This window comes from Zeus faber, assembly GCF_960531495.2.
Source record: "Zeus faber genome assembly, chromosome: 4".
Taxonomy (NCBI): Eukaryota; Metazoa; Chordata; class Actinopteri; order Zeiformes; family Zeidae; genus Zeus; species Zeus faber.
The window spans coordinates 28,336,247-28,352,989 of record NC_137191.1 but is presented as its reverse complement, the minus strand read 5'-3'; the positions used below and the strand labels follow the sequence as shown (position 1 = coordinate 28,352,989).

The 16,743-nt window shown below is 40.9% G+C and overlaps 1 protein-coding gene across 1 annotated transcript in view; it reads left to right on the top strand.

Moving 5' to 3' along the window:
* Window positions 1-4,830: 4,830 nt before the first annotated feature.
* LOC307228656 (inactive rhomboid protein 2-like) overlaps window positions 4,831-16,743 on the top strand; it is a 44,912-nt gene continuing 32,999 nt past the window's right edge. Inside the window, exons 1-2 of the mRNA XM_079998396.1 lie at window positions 4,831-4,929; window positions 9,115-9,261. The gene's annotated coding sequence lies outside the window, so the exon portion shown is untranslated. The remainder of the gene's footprint in view (window positions 4,930-9,114; window positions 9,262-16,743) is intronic.

Below are 16,743 nucleotides of genomic sequence, written 5' to 3'. Positions count from 1 at the left end.
ATTAAATGTGTACTTTGATTACTTGTGAGTAACCATTAGATAGCCATCAATAATCAACAATAGCTATTAACATGGCCAATAAAACCACTATATTATTGTGTCAACATGAGCTGTTATGATAAATCTTGAATACCATATACTTATATACATTATAACGTTACTAACAGAGAAATGTGTTTTCCCCCAACAGAAAACCAAATTATAGGAGGTGATTATTGCATTAATATATATCCCAGCTGTAGTGTAAAATGTGTTGGTGTGGGTTTGAGGTGTTGAAGGGAAATAGAATATAGACTGTCAGGCAGGAGGAAGAAAATGGAGAGGGATGAGAAGGCAGACAATGAAAGTAGGACACTCTGAAGAACACTTATGGCAGTGTTCCGTTTTGAGGGCTGTCTGAACAGTCCCGTAAAGAAAAATCCCTGTCCTAGTCTGGGAGGTTTTTGGTGCTGTACTTAGGGATACAGGGGCAAAACAGACTACCTGGTAAGGGGTTGGTGGAACTGCCCAGGAAATAAGTTCTCTGCATTACACCCATCCGAGTATCTGACGTATCCAGAAGCAGTGGGCTTGGTCAGGTCATCGGAAGGAGTGTCTAACCCTGACACGCGTGTCTGAAGCCTCCTATTCATAATGAATGATCTAGTTTTGGGTATGGATGTGGCTGGAACTGAGATGGCCAAGAGATGCCTGAGCAGTTGTCTTGGCTCAGAGACATGGAAGCAGGGTATTCAAAAGTTTTTACAACTTGTGTGGTGGTCACCTGTGCCAAGACCAGGAACACAGCACAGATGCACAATGACGCCAGTCAACCGGCAAAGCCGTAAGGTCCACACAAACCACCCATCAAATTATACGGATAGTCTTTGGCCAGTTGGAAGGTCCGGAACCCTCTGCGGTTGAATAGCAGTGTTAGGATCCATCACTGGAGTATGGGTAGCCAAAGCCCTAGCCATTGTGGACACACACCCACACGGCTGATGTGGGTTTTGGGAATGCGCACCTTCGATCTCTGGATTGTGTCAGCGAAGAGCGTCAGAGGGTCCGGTCAGAAGAATGTTTGAACTTGGAAGTCAGTTGCTGAAGTCCACGCTATTCTATCCAATATCTCCAGTACCAGGTAAAAATATGCCCGATCCGATTCCAATCCAGTTATTCTTCTCTTTATTGCCTGCTGTTGTTAAACGTATGTCATTCTCACAAATAATCACCATAAAACAAATTAATTGATACACATACTCATAGAGAATGTGAAATAATTCATTAAAATTTTAAAGTACACAACGCCTGCTCTGTGGCCCTCTCAGTTGTTTTTAAGAAGGATGTTTTTTGGGTGTTTTTTCTGTGATTTTTTTCTTACCAAAAAGAAGAAATTACCGTAACGTGTCTGGACCAAAATACATTGTTACGGTAATGTACGGCTACATTACCGCAACAATGTAGTAGCTCATATATTTTTTAAAGAAATATATATTTCAAACATGACAATACAGTATAAAGGGCAGTGTGGGAATGTAGTGACATTTACATTTTTTGCACCATCATTCTGTGTTCTGCTAAGCTAAGATAAGATCAGCTAAACTAAAGTGCATTCATGACCGTAACCGCCATGTTGACCTATCTGGACGTGTTACGGTAATTAATCTTTTGAAAGGAAAAGCACAAAAAAAACAACATTAAAATAATATAATAGTGTAAAACAACTTAGTCGGCTTTGTGTACTTTAATATTTAAATGAATTATTTCACGTTCTCCCTGAATGTGTGTAGCAATTCATTTGGGACATGTTTCGTGGTGTTTCCATGAGCCATGTCGGCGCTGCGAACTTCAGTGGAAACTATTACTCTGTTATATTATGCAGGTAAGTGTTGATGGATGGTGAGGTAAGCGGGGTCAAGCGCAGTCGGCCGAGCTGTCTGAAAAGAAGGTTTTTAAGAAAAGCCGGCGGCACTTTGGACTCTGCCACAGCCCGGTACCAGCTCCTCCCCTCAGACCCCGGATCTAAGACCCCAAACATCAGAACAAGGTCGATTTAGACGCATCACATCCCATAATAGGAGCATTAATTGGTGTGATAGCTTTTTCTGCTGAAATGGCATACTTTATCTTTGTACTTCTTTGCTTTCTTTGGCATTTTATGACGGAAAATATGTCTCGTACACAAGGCTTGATGTACTCCAAACTCCCTTAGGACCTGTTTAAAACTGGTCAAAGTTAGGGAATCAATACAGGTACCACGTGTCCGTGCATGAAGTATCATTCATTTGCACCACACCCGGCATCGCCCCAATAATTTGCAGACGCGTATTCGTGTGGAATCTCTCCGTTCATTTTAAATTTCCAACGGGCGCAGATGAAAATGTCTGTGGACGCGATTGGATAAACCTGCAACCCATCAGGGCACCGCGACGTCTGACGTAGCACCAAGCGAGTGAGTCGGTAAATGTAACTTTTACCAAAGCCTATTGGAAGTACGGCAAAACCGCAATTCTTATCGTCAAAAGGCTTTTTTTATTGGAGAAAATACACTGTCGAGTTCATTTAATACTGTCGCGATAGCGAATTCAACAGACCGTTCCACATCAGCGGCAGCCATCTTGGTAAGGTGCGTCAACGGCGCCCCTCTGCGTCGTTGTCGTCGTCGTATCAAACCCCGCCCCGAATGAAGAAAAGAAACAATCTTTAATTGTCACACAGCACACCACACTACACTACAACACATGCACGCACACACACACATGCTTTGGATGGTGGCCGGTGAAATGGATCCTCTGCATTTGACCCATCCTGGCTTGTCCTTCCTCCGGGGGCACAGCCAGGAGCAGTGGGCAGCATACGTGGACGCGCCCGGGGACCAGGTGATAAATGTCCATCGCTGGTCAGACGATGATGTGTGCATGTTTTTGGTGGGGGTCCTTACTGACGTGAGGTGGAGGAAACCCCATGTGAGCACGGGGAGAACATGCAAACTCCACACAGAAAGGCTCCTATTTGGGAGATAACCCGCCCGGAGCACGGTGCCAACAGCACACCAGGCGGGAATCGAACCCAGGACCTTCCTGCTGTGAGGCAGCAGTGCAATGCACCACCCTGCCACTTTTTTCAATTTTATTTTATTTATTTATTTATTTTCTAGAAGATTTTTTTTTTTATGATATCAACGGTTGGGATTGGACGGTTAAAAACGTGTCTGAGCGGGAGGGGCCAGACGTCCTGTGCGGCGCTGCGGGTTCTTCTGCTTCCCAGGCTTCCATTACCCAACGTGTACGACGAAAACGGAACCAGGAAGTCGAGAGTCGGAAGCAGGAGACCGCTCACCTTCAAAGTAGAAGTTGCGTGTTTGGAAGCGTGTTGGCTGCGGCGGTCAAACAAGCGAGCGCCGAACTAAACAAATAAACAAAGAGCCTAAATAATGGACATAATTCACAAGTGTTCTACAGTCATATTTCGGACACTTTCCCCACAACTGATTGTGAATCAATGACACCTAAGCTGTGCGATGTAAAAATCCTTCCCGTTTATTTACCATCCTCTCAAAGAAAAACAAAAAAAACTTTTGTTGGATCATCCTTCGACCTGTATAATAAAAGTTAATGAAGTGGTAAGTAAAGTGCGGCACAGCATAATCAGATATGCCTGTTTAGCACAAGCACTCACCCGAAAATTAAACCTGTCGAATCGTGTCCGAACCCGAACCCTTTTTTTTTTTTTAGTGCTTCACAGCACCACATTTAAACCAGTCAATTTGATGGATTGGGAGATTTTCACAGACTTTTTGAAGGGGTGGGGTTGGGAGCGGGTGGGTGCAGATACACCAAAAGTGGCATTTTACATTATAACCACGTGAACAGCTACAGATGGATTATACTTCATGCACCCTAGGACCCTAGCAGCTCACTTAGGCTCTCTTTGGGACCTGCTGCTACAGTGATAAAAATGTCCCTTGTCTCAAACAATTATTTTTTATATTCAAGGGGTAAGAACATCATTCCAAATGCAAATCCCGTTAAAACCATATTAAAAATTAGGATAATCTGTCATTAAATCATAGTAATCTGTTTATCTGTGAGCAGCCACCGGACGACCAGCTGGAATTGATAACAACGGCTGTCCATTCAATTTTAAAAGGTTTTTACACACAAAAAAAGGTTTTTTCACAATTTTACACAAAAAAAGTATCTCAAAATATTGACACATTAGCCGTTTTTAGGCAGAAATATATCTATGTCTTTATGGATGAAAAAAAAAAAAAGTTGGTAGAAATAATCGTACACTATATTATATTATATATAACTCTTTCAAAATCCCCTTGGCAGAAAAAAATCTTTTTTAAACCTCCCCCCCCAAAGTTGTTGCTCACTCAACCTGCCTGTCATACACATTTAACATTCATACACATTCAACATTTAAATAAAAAGAAAAAACGGTGACAAAACGTGCACTACTACATCTAAAAAAAACAACCTTTATCATTAATGAGGTCATATCTATATACTATATCTACTATATCTATATACTTATATAAACTAAATGTACTTTTTTTTTTTCATTCGATTTTTATAGATATACACATTTAATGAAAAAAAAAAAATACACGTTTATACATTCAACAAAACAATATATATACAGTTTATTCAGTATGTATAATCTTAGCGCGGACCCCCCTGCATTTGCGTGGAAGTCCCCCCAGGGGGCCACGGACCCCGATTTGGGGAACACCCGGTCCGGTCTCGGCCGCCGGACCAGGACTACACTTCCGGTGGCGTCCGGTGGTCAGTCGGTGGCTCCGCCCCCCCCCCCCCCCCCCCCCCGCGGAGAAGAAGAGGGAAGTGCTCCGCGGCGAGCGCACGTTGTCGAGCCGCCTCTCCGCTAGAAAACCGCCTCGAAGACTTATTTCTCAAATATCCAGAGCGGAATTATTTCGGAGAGGTGAGTGGGCGAAGAGCTGTTTCGGGTTTTTTTAATTTTTTTTTTATTTTATTTTTTTTCTTGTTTCATTGCTCAGTGAAAAGTGTCGGTGGCTTTAGAGTTTAGAACGTGGTGTCAACGGGGCGTTCGGACGCGAGGGAAACCCAGTAAAAATGAAAGAGTTGTAGTGATGGAAGCAGCCCAGGTCGTCACGCTGGTGGTTTTATAGAACAAAAACAACAAAAAACATTAACGACTCAACGGTTTAACGACATGATAGTTACCACAAAAGATGAGCGTTTTGAAATCCATTGGGTTGTTTTTCTCGTTGACATAACAGCATTTGTCAATAATAATAATAATAATAATAATAATAATAATTCATAATAAGGATGTAGCTGTACTAGCTTTTGTAGGTTGACGTGTATTAGCCTTGTTCCTGCCACAGCCCTCTCCCATTCTGCTTTCCCTTCAGGATTGTTGGCATGAAGCAGCTTGTTTCAGGTTACACAGAAACTCTCAAGCCCCTTTTTTATGCCATTCACTTTTTATTAGGAGCCCCAACCATGGAGATGAAAAAGTGAGGATGCTCATGGACTAGACCAGTGGTTCTCAGCGTGGGGCCATGGGACCTTTAAGAGGTTCCAGTAATAACTGGATACTAATAGAATGGTTAAACTTCACTGTTATTTCAGTTACAAGACCTTAGAACCATCAGGGAATGTACAATGATGACAGTTATTTTAGCTGCCCCCTTAAGCTGACTCCCTGACTATAGTATTGACAAGTGTGGGAATCTGGTCTAAACCATATTAAACAATAGAAGTCTGAGAATATTGGGGTCCTAGAGACTAAATCTGATCACATGTGCTCTGTGGACCAATGCCTTAAAATGTTAATGTCTTAAATATTCAGCAAATCATTTAACAGTCCAGAGAATCAGCAATTCACTTTATAGTCCAGAGGTTCTCAAGATAATCACTGGACTATAAAGTGATTTGCTGAATATTTTAGACTCCCAAGGGAACATGTGGGTCAACAATAATGGACCTAAATAGTTGTAGCATTTTCCTTCGCTGTTGCCAAAGTATAAAGGGGAAAAACAGGGTTCAATGTCAAATGTACACCAAACCAAATTACATTCAGTACCAATCTCACTCAGTGTGAGATAGTGAAATCACACCTTATATTAAGACTGGGTACAGCGTCAATGTCTGGACTTTTTTTTTTTAACCTCCTCTTAGGACTGGTCGATATGGTGGGATTTATTATGATGGGGAAATGCTCATGCAACGCAATTTGACAATAGATTGATATACGTCATCTGCTTATACATTTAATAGCCTTTGTGAAATAATCCAGGAGAGGGTCATCAAAAAGAGCAGTATATTGATCTAAAGTATCATCAGATTTAAATTTTAGTCCAAAAAAGTAGACTTCATATAGGTTGAAATTTTTAGTTATATCTTCGTGTCAATAATATGACCTATTCTGACTTATGAAAGATGCTAAGCAATAATATCAGCTTGGGGCCATACTCTTTCCCTACAATAAATTGTATTCCTATCTCAGTAATGCTATGTCATTTGTTTATGAACACATTACAGTCACTAATAACTTACCAATCTGTAGGCCTGTTAAGTACTATCCAACACAAAATATTTAGTTGGAAACTCTTTGTTGCCATTATCAGTTGGAACCATAAGAATTCCTGTGGTACTGTTACTTGATTTTAAGCTGGGTTAGTACATTACACATTGTCAGGCGAGCCTGTTTCTGATCTTTTTGCTCCCTGGGGAGTCCCTGGGGAGTTGGAGCATGTTGTGCAGTGCGGCCTCTCCAATCATCCAAAATTAGACAATTGACAAGGAGAGAGAGCGTATACCATTAGATACCAAAAGGCACTTCCTCATCAGCATAACACCTGTTTCTCTACTTCTCTGTTCCATCTCAAATGCACCTGCAACTAAAGTAATGAGACGCATCGAGGAGAACTGTGAGCTAACACAAATGGGAATGTTTACAGTTGTGGACGTTACAGAACTGCGGTCGGAAATGTCATGCTTTACTGGACTCGGTCAGGGAGATGCATACTATGCCGAGAAGCCAAGGAAAGTACAGGTTGCATGGAACCGTGTGCTTCTTTATCTTTTCTTTGAGAACTAGAATGACGTTTTGTTCTTCTCTTAGCCAGGATTCAATTTTAGATTTTAGTGGGCTTCTCAGCTCGCCTACTCATGGAGGCTGTTGGTCTTCAAGTTTTTCTCACAGCGTTTTGGAATGAAGTTGTGCCCTACCCTTCCCTCCACGCGTTTATCTGTGTTTAACCACGGTGATGCTGCTGCTCCAGCATACCCAGAAAGCTTCATGTTCCCTTCTTCGACTCAGCTCAATCCTCTGGAATAATAAACTGTTAGCTTGCCAGTTGGGCATTCTTTCCTTCTTTGCTAGCCCACGTTCCACACTGTCTGAAGCATCATACCAGAGCATCGGATTTGGTTGCACAGGAAATGCTTTGAAAGCCAGGGACCCGTAAACCAGTACAAGATTTTATCCTTATTTCTGTGGCCAATGTGGTTTTCTCTCCAAGGCTCCTTTTTTTTTTTTACAGAGATCACAGCATTTTCAAGCTAGCAATAGAGCATGTTCTCCATCCTCTCTCCTTGCTGCTATTCTGTCTAGAAGCACATTAAAGGAACCAGTAAACTCGCAGAAAAACTGAACTTTTCTTCATTCATAGTGTGTATGCATTCTCCCAGCTCTGAGCGGAGAGGGAGAGAGACGGTGGAGACTCTTGAGTTGTCGAGTAACGACTGGTGATCGGAACTCACTTCCCCACTCTACAGGCCCCCCAGAGATGTTTAGAGGGGCAGGTGCTCAAAAAAAAAGAACAAACTTGATGAACATGTCCCTGAACACTGTTGAAATACTTTTCCACCAAATACTGGAGTTTCTGTTTGGGTTCATTTTATAATTTCACTTTTTGCAGTAAGAAAACTGACGGTGGTGTTCTGGAACACGTTTGTTCTTCATTTAAAATATGCTGCCCAACAGTATGTGCAACAAAGAGAAATGTACTACAGACATGGATGACTAGTACTGCTGAAATGCTATAAGTACCAAAAGAAAGTACAAAATGAGGAAAAATATAATATAAAAAATATAAAAATGTGTCTCTGCGACGACAGCTCCAGTTTTATCCCATATATGTCTATATACATCAGACTGCAAGGTCTGTCTTAGCGCTGTCAGGAACTGGTTCTTTTGCAAGATTTGGAGCTGGCCTATGTTGTGCAAATACTCGCAGCAGATGCTTCCCGCCATGCGGGTTTGGACATGCCAGCTCTTGCCAAACCGAAATAAGGTGTAAGCTGCAGGCGGTGGGGTGACACCGGGGTTGACACCAGGGATTCCTTTTGAAAATATATATATTTTTCAGGAGGAATTTAGAGAGGTGTTTCAGTTACATTGCAGCAGGACGACAGAGTTACTTCTGGCATCGATGCCATCTTATTTTAAGCTTTACAATTTCATTGTGTGTGTGATTGGCCTCCATTTGCTCACGTAGACTAAAACCCATTGAATACACTGTCTTTTACAATGAGATCACACTCCTAAGTACAACTAACTTTTATACCTTCCAAAGTGAAGTATTATGTATGCAACAGAGGGGAGTCCACTGCACAAAGCTGGCTAGCAAGTTAACACAATTGTGTACTTGCTCCTGCTGCTCCTCACAGTGTTCAGTTGATCAAGCTGCCCCATTCTGGGCATTCCCACAGCCTAAAATAGGAGTTTTAGTTCCTTTCATCACAAGTTGGTGACTGATTTTGCTCAGTCATGTGCACAGCTTGAACTCGATAGAAAAAGACATGCTCGCTCATTTTTGGAATTGTCTGGAGTGTGAAATTTGGCAGTAGGCCATTTCGATGCTGCTTTCAAACGTGTTGGTAATGATGATTACATAAACAAACTTTGAATTTAGAAATTGAAATTCAGTAGAACCTTCCTTAGTGCCTTTCCATAAATCTATCATTCTTATTCATGCCGATGGAGAACCCCTTTGCAGTATCTAATTAACTGAGCTTGCTGAGACATGTTCTTTCTGTGTCGCTTCTCTGTTCTTGATCTCTGCTTCTCAACAGATTTTACTTGGCCATTATTATTGACGATGTTGATTTCATCATTTTTTTAATACATGTCCAGCTGTAGGATCTGCTGAAACATGGTGGATGGTCCTAAGAGAAGGTGATGAAGCCCTGTTTGCATTCTGGCAGCTTTGGAGAAACTTCCAACGACTGGCTCTGCAACAGCAGCAGGAACAACAGCTACTCCTGGTGTGTGCTCACACTGGTAAGGTGATCCCCTTTTTCAAAAGGAATTAATTGAGAATATCTTGTGATTTAGCCTGGGTTCTGTCAGTGGATTGCGGTTCTGTTTTGGCGTAAGATTTTGGGGAACTGTTTGAACCCAAGTGGCACTGTGAAACATCTGCTGTAAGCTGAAATTGCATTATTTCAAGATGAAACCCACTCAGTCTCACCCCACCTATCTTCCTTTCTTGGACATTATCAAAGGTGTATCAAATTATTCAAAGAGTGATTTACTAGTTCTTTCAAAATATTGCTTTGGCCGGCTTCAGAGAGAGGCTTTTATGCCTTGATCTGAGATGAGTTTGATGTTGATTTTTGTCTTTCAACCGTGTGGGTTGATAGGGTGTGGGTGGGTGTTGGGGTGTGGGTGTGGGGGTGTGGGTGTTGGTATGTGATTATGCGATTATGTTCCCTCTTGAGTTATCTGTGGGGCTTGCGAGCCAAGAGCTAATAATGCTGATTGTCACTGTAGCCTGTGAGCTGTGTCAGCAACACATGACCGCTCAGACGAACGCACACACACACACATATTCACACGAGTCAGAGAGTATATACTTTTAAATATGATCCCGCTACCTGAGCTTACAGGCTGACTCCTGTAACATATAAATATTTCTGCCTCTTCTATCAAAAAGCTTATTACATGACACATTATTTTTACTGTACACACCTTTTTAGTTTTATTTTGGGAAAAGTGACACTGAAGGCATTAACCCCTCATTCAGATGGCTGCACTATGCACTGCAAACGGGATATTCATTGTTTCTCAATGAGACGGCAACGCCTAACGCAAACGTCATTCCCAAAAGAATGATTCGTGGAAGAGGATTTGTGCCAAACTTAATGTCCCAGGCAAATGAACCCCCTAATAATAGACACATTATCCGTTGGAAAGAAGTGCTAGGTTCCAGTAAGTAGCCATCCCCTCAAAATTACCATAGCAACGTTTACCTGATTTTTGCATCCCATTCCGTAGCTTACCGTTAAGGAAAGCTATAGTTTATGGCATTGCATTAATACTTTCCCTAACATGTGTTACGTAAAAAATGTGAACACTGCAGGTGTCATACTTTGGTATTGACTGCCGCAGAACATTTATAAAATCAATACGATATAAGTGTAATATGTCGATACCTACTCCCTATCCTAAGGAAGGATGGACCCGTTGGCATCAGCTGCCTGTAGGAGTTACAAGCACTGTAGGATGCTGTATGCATTAGGCAAACCAGAATTCATGTAAGACACACACACACACGCACGCGCGCGCGCGCACACACACACACACACACACACACACACACACACACACACACAAGGGAAGTCGCCAACCATGGTGACAAAGTCCCAGTGCAGCACATGAATGGCTACACCAAATGGAAAGAGGTAGCAAAATTAACACACACATTCTAATTTGTACATGTGTTGATCTGCAGTGTGAATCATGGGAGAGGAAGAGGGACTTTTCTTTGTAAAATCTCATGATTTCATTTGAGGAAATGACAATAGATTATATCATTCTTCCATGTGTGACTCAAGGGCATATTGGAATAGCCTAATTTTGGTTTTGGGATAGACACTGGTATTGATTACAAAATCTCTTTGATGGGATAGGTGAGTTTGAACAAGCATAAACAGGATATAGCCACCACATTTAAACCACCTGCCCAGTTGTGCAGGTAGGTATATTTCATACAAAGAGGATGAGGACACTGTTCTGATACCCTTTTTTATTTTTGTTTTTAGTTCAACAGTCTGCCAGCACCCTACTTCATGAAATCATTAAAACTGTAATGTAATCTACTAATGGTAGGGTATTATATTTTCCTTTGTTGATTTCTTGAACAGGTCTTGAAAAGAATTGGATTTGAGTTTCAAACTTGGGTTAAGTTGGTAAACTCAGAAGGAAATGCAAGAAGCAGCTTTCAAAGCACACTGATCACGTCGGATGCAGGGTAATCGGAGTGTGACTGATAGTGTCCAGGGCTTTTTTTTGTTACAATAAATATATCTGCATTAAAACACACTAAAGAAAGCACACTGTTATTTGTTTTGTTTGGAGGAAGTGTGTGTGTGTGTGTGTGTGTGTGTGTGTGTGTGTGTGTGTGTGTGTGTGTGTGTGTGTGTGTGTGTGTGTGTGTGTGTGTGTGTGTGTGTGTGTGTGTGTGTGTGTGTGTGTGTGTGTGTGTGTTCACCAGTGGAGGCGTATCAGCGGAGGTTGGTGGCGCAGCCAAACTTTGTTTTCTCTTGAAATGTTAACATTCCGCGGAAATACACTGCAGGAAGAACTGCAGGAAAATCCAGAGAAAAATGGGAGCAATCTATCGGTTGGCCTCTTACCCACACCAGAAACTGTTGACATTTTTTCATTAATAAAGCAATATAAAACACCCTAGAATCCCCGATCCCTCTAGAATGATAATGTAGTTAGGTGCACAAATTTATGACATGTCATAAATCTCCATAAACGAGCTTCAAATGGCTTAGTCGGCTCCCAAGCTGGGACAACAACCAGGGCCAACAAGTGCCAGCATGAGTATTCCACCAAGGTTATCAAGTGGGCACCCTCTTTCACTCATGCTTTCATTCGCTTAAGCCCATGACACTTCAGAAGACTCAATAAGGAGTTCTAATGTCCAAGGCTTTTTTTCTTCTTTCTTGCAAAAAACCTGCAGGTGTAATTAACTGACCTTCTTATTTGGGAAAAAAAAAAATCTATTTGCTGCCATGTGTTGGCATTCTTTTGTTTGTAAAAATTTATATATAGCCTCAAGAAGACTAAATTACTATTTTGATTCAATGATTTGTACATTTGAGTTTATTTATATCTAGGTTTATAAAATACATTATTTTTGTGAAGGCAGTTTCTGTTGATTTACAAAGTGCAGTATAAGAATTGTCTCCCCCAAAATTGATGAATAATCGTGATCAATAATTGTGACCATAATATTGAGCAAATTGATTGTGATTATCGTTTTAGTGATAATCGGGTAGCCCTCCCGTACCCATGTCCAGCAATTCATCATGATAACCTAGATTGAAAATTTAGATTATTTCTTGGCAATGTTACCCACCACAAAAACATATTGCATGAAAACACCAGGCCGAAGATATTGTTGCATCATTATTATCCACCTGTCAATACACGCGTCTATTTTTTGGCTCATCCCCCCCTATACAGCTACAGTATATTGTGTATATTGGTTCGTCTTGGCTAGTATGCCTGTAATGTTCCCCCTTAGGAATATTTGAACTACAGAACGTCTCCCTCTGTCATCCATTTGCATTGGTTGTCCTGTTTAGATCCTAACAACAGTCTCCTTATGGTGATTGATTGCGGCAGGCAGTCTGCCCGCCACTTCGAACACACTGTCCATTAGCTAAATTCCAGCCTATTTCATTATCTGAGTGGGTGTGTACAACAGTCCCATGGGAGCATATGAGCCCCCACACACTAGAGAAGCCATAGCCACTCAGGGTTTGAACAGCACCGAGGCCGGGCTTGGATCTCGACAGGTTCACAGTAATTGCATCACACAATTTTTAACACAACTAGGCGCAAACTTAAAGTGTATCCATGTTTAATAACTTTACTCTGTAATGGGAAATTGCAGAGCTGTTGTTGTTTAGATCTGCCTTGACATGTACAATGAGCAAAGCCCCCCCCCAGCCATCCTCACTTTGTCCCTCCAGTGGGAATGAGGGCGTCAGCTCGGTCTTGGTGTCAGATTTCCCAGCTCTCCACTGCCATTCATGCCACTAACACGTTGTGGCCTTCCATTGATCTATAAACCGCTCTTCTAGTTCAACCCCGCAGCCTCCCGACCTCAACGACATAATGGACGTCCAGGCAGAGCGGCAAAAGGTATCACCTCAAGGTGGCTTTTGAATTTCAGCGAGCTTACTTTGATTATGTGTATGTAATGCTAGAGAAGTTATTTGGGCTCGTAGAGAACAATGTCTGGTGGCCTCTGCGGACTGTGATTTGGCGAAGGCTGGCAGGAACGGGATACCATCCCTAGACATCTAGACAATGTCCTTGCACCTCTGAGTAGGGAGTGTAGTGTTGAGCAATGAACACCTCCTCATAGCAGTGTTGGGGGAAAGAAAGTTATTTTGGACAGGTTGTTGTATGTGCAGAGTGTTGGTGCTATGCTATGCTGTGGTACCAGGACACAACTAGGGCTGCCCCCAAATAGTCGAGCAAACATACATAGTTGACGAGAAGAGTCTTAGTTGACCAAGTTTTTTTGTTGGTTGGTTGGTCACAGGAAATAAACCTCCATTTGGGAGCTACGTCTTCTCAAAATTAACCTTAAAACCTATATGGCTGGACCAGTGTATGAAATGCTAGATGGCTTTTGATTTGAAACAAATGTTAACAAAAATAAATGTTCAGTTACCTTGCTGGTTGCACATTCAGAACAATAATTGTAGCATTTTCTGAACGTCTTTTTCCTGTAATTAACAGGCGGTTTGCTTCCTGCGTGCGTGCATGGGGGGAACATTGAAGGCGCAGCGAGTTAGCAAGTCCTCGAAACAGAGGGGAGCTGTAAAGCCAGTGGCCGGGATCCTTGTCTGGGATGCCGGATGAGGATCTCAGACGCGGATCCACTGCCCCGGGAAATGTGCCGACACTGGGGAAAAAGGATCTTCAGTACGCCACATTTCAGTGCAAATTATGTCAATATGTAATTTAAATGTGTACATTAATAAAATATTAATAGCGGCTAATCATTTTAACAGATGTGTTGTTTAACAGGCTGCTCGCTTCGTACGCGCAGCGCTTGTAAATTACATTTATATTTTTAAGGCTGGATATTAGGTGATCTGTAATATAGCACAGTGTTAGTTATATCATTCTTTCTCAGCCCTGGAACGCAAACCATTTTCTGAACCCCAAAAACATATATTTAAATAATTCAATTAATATTGTAAACGTGCAATGATTAGTCGACTAATGGCTTGAACTAGGACAATTTTTAGTCCAGGGCAGCCCTAGACACAATCTTAATTATAGGCACCGGGCAGCCAAGGTATGCCTTTGAGTGCTTGTAAGGAATTTTAATTATTTAAAGAAAAATACTTTAAATACATAATAGGCATTTAGCCTACCCTCTTCTCTAGAATTACTTCTAAACCTTACATTAGGTAAGCCAAAATTCTGATATCAACAGTATTTGTCCATTCATTAGCGAAGAGTGCAATGGTATCTCCAGGATAGTTTTAACTGAGAAAACAGAACAGGAAGCGGGGACTTATTCATATCTTCATGATATTCTTAACATCATAACACACATCTGATATTTTGAGACCTTTCTTGAAGTTTGAATGTTTTTGGTTTGGATTTTGGTTTAAGACTTTCTAATATCATACTTCAGATATAGTTCAATGTGATGAAACTGGTGATGCTTAGGATGTGATTAATTCTTCAAAGGCTGCTACCACCAACCAATGTCAGGCCTTATCCTTCTGGGAGTGTCCATTTGAAAAACAATAGACTGTGTCCATTGACCGTAGAGAAATGTTCATAGCCAACAACAATGCTTAATTTTCCTGTCTTGATCACATGATGCTCGTTTGGTATTAAGGGTGTACCACCAACAGCCTGTAGAGCTGACAAGGTATGATAGATATATGGATTATTTTTGTTCATGTTCTTCGAGTCATGCAGTTTTGGTGATCATGGTCCCTCTGAAGCGCCACTTTCCAGTTCTTGGCTTACAGGAGTGGAACACAGCGTGGTGTTCTGCTGCTCTAGCCCCATCTGCTTCAAGCTTCACATGCTGTGCGTTTAGGGATGCACTTCTGCACACAACTGTTGTAAACAGCTGTTATTTGAACATTTAAGGCCACTCACTTCTGACCTCCCTCATTAACAAGGTTGTTTTGGGAACAGAATGCATGCTCACTGGATGTGTTTTTATTTTTTTTATTTTTTTATTTTTATTTTTTTTTCCCCCAAACAATCATATCACCATATATATATATATATATATATATATATATATATATATATATATAGAATTCTTTTTTTAATGCACTGGTATCGGATTGGTACTCTGTACTCTGTCAAGTTCAGGTATCGGGAAGGAAAAAATGATATGGAACATCTCTAATCACGGTCAAAGCCACTTTTGTCATGTGTACCTTTCCATCCTAATGTTTGGTCCACCAGCCACTAAAGATCTTGATCATGTCTTTATGAATTGAGGAGCATTCTGCATGTGTTAATAAGTAGGTTTACGTAATAGAATGACTACTGTGCATACAGATGCAAAATATTGCGTGGAGAACCAGTCAACAAACAATACAGCATATCTCTTGATGTGGTTAAAAAATAAAATAAAAGGTGTATATAATTTATTTTAAGTACTCAGCCAAAATCATGGGGTAGGGGGGACATTCCTTTAAAAATTGTTCTATTTTATAGTCCATTTTCTTCATTACTGGAAAGCTAGTGGCCGTGAAAGGAATTCCTGATCATTGATTTAATTTTACTGCCTCCTCCTCGCTCTAAGTAACACAATGAATAAAAACCTCTTCTAAAAGCCCCTTCCCCCTGCTATTTTAAAAGTCTACCTGGAAATGCCTTCAATCCCTGTCCACCCACACACACACACACACACACACACACACACACACACACACACACACACACACACACACACACACACACACACACCAGAGTTTCCATTAGGAAACAATTGCTGCTGGTCAACGTGCAACGTGGTCCTGGACAAATGGGAGAGATTCCTGTCAAATATTATCTGTATCTATTGAGATTAAAAACAATTGCTAGGCAGACTATATAAAGAATGAAATCATGAATGCATATCGATTTATAATATTTTTTCATTGAATATTCAAAATAAAACAAGTCCCGTCAGTTAACGCAGTTTTAAAAGTAAACATAATATACATAAAAATACATAAATATTATGTATATTACGATTTAAAATCAAATCATTTCCGTGATCAATAAATAACAAATGCAGCTGCTTTAATTAACATGTTACTCAAATACAATTTTTATAAAACCAAACAAAATAAATATGACAAGTAGGTCTAAATAAATAATAAAAGTTTGTTATGGTGCATTTCTTGTCGACATATTTCATACAATAATTATTTACCATCTGCTTTGGGTCAGAATTTAAATATCGAGGAAAAACTATGGATGTGTGTCCTTGTTGTCGCATTACATTGTCTTTCTGTTTCTCCTCTGAGTTCTGGACACTGCACTCTGTCACTGCTCCATGTGTTCTGTGTTTACAAGCGCAACCTGTCAACTAACATGATTGGTTAGAGGTGACAAATCAGATTTAGATCGTCCAAACTGATTTGGCTTTCCATTGCAACTTGCCGAACACGGAAATGAACAGATCTGCAGATTTAAAAAAAATTGTTTTATTGAAATGATCGGGTCTATTTTATTTTAACATAGAGGAAAAAAATATTGTGA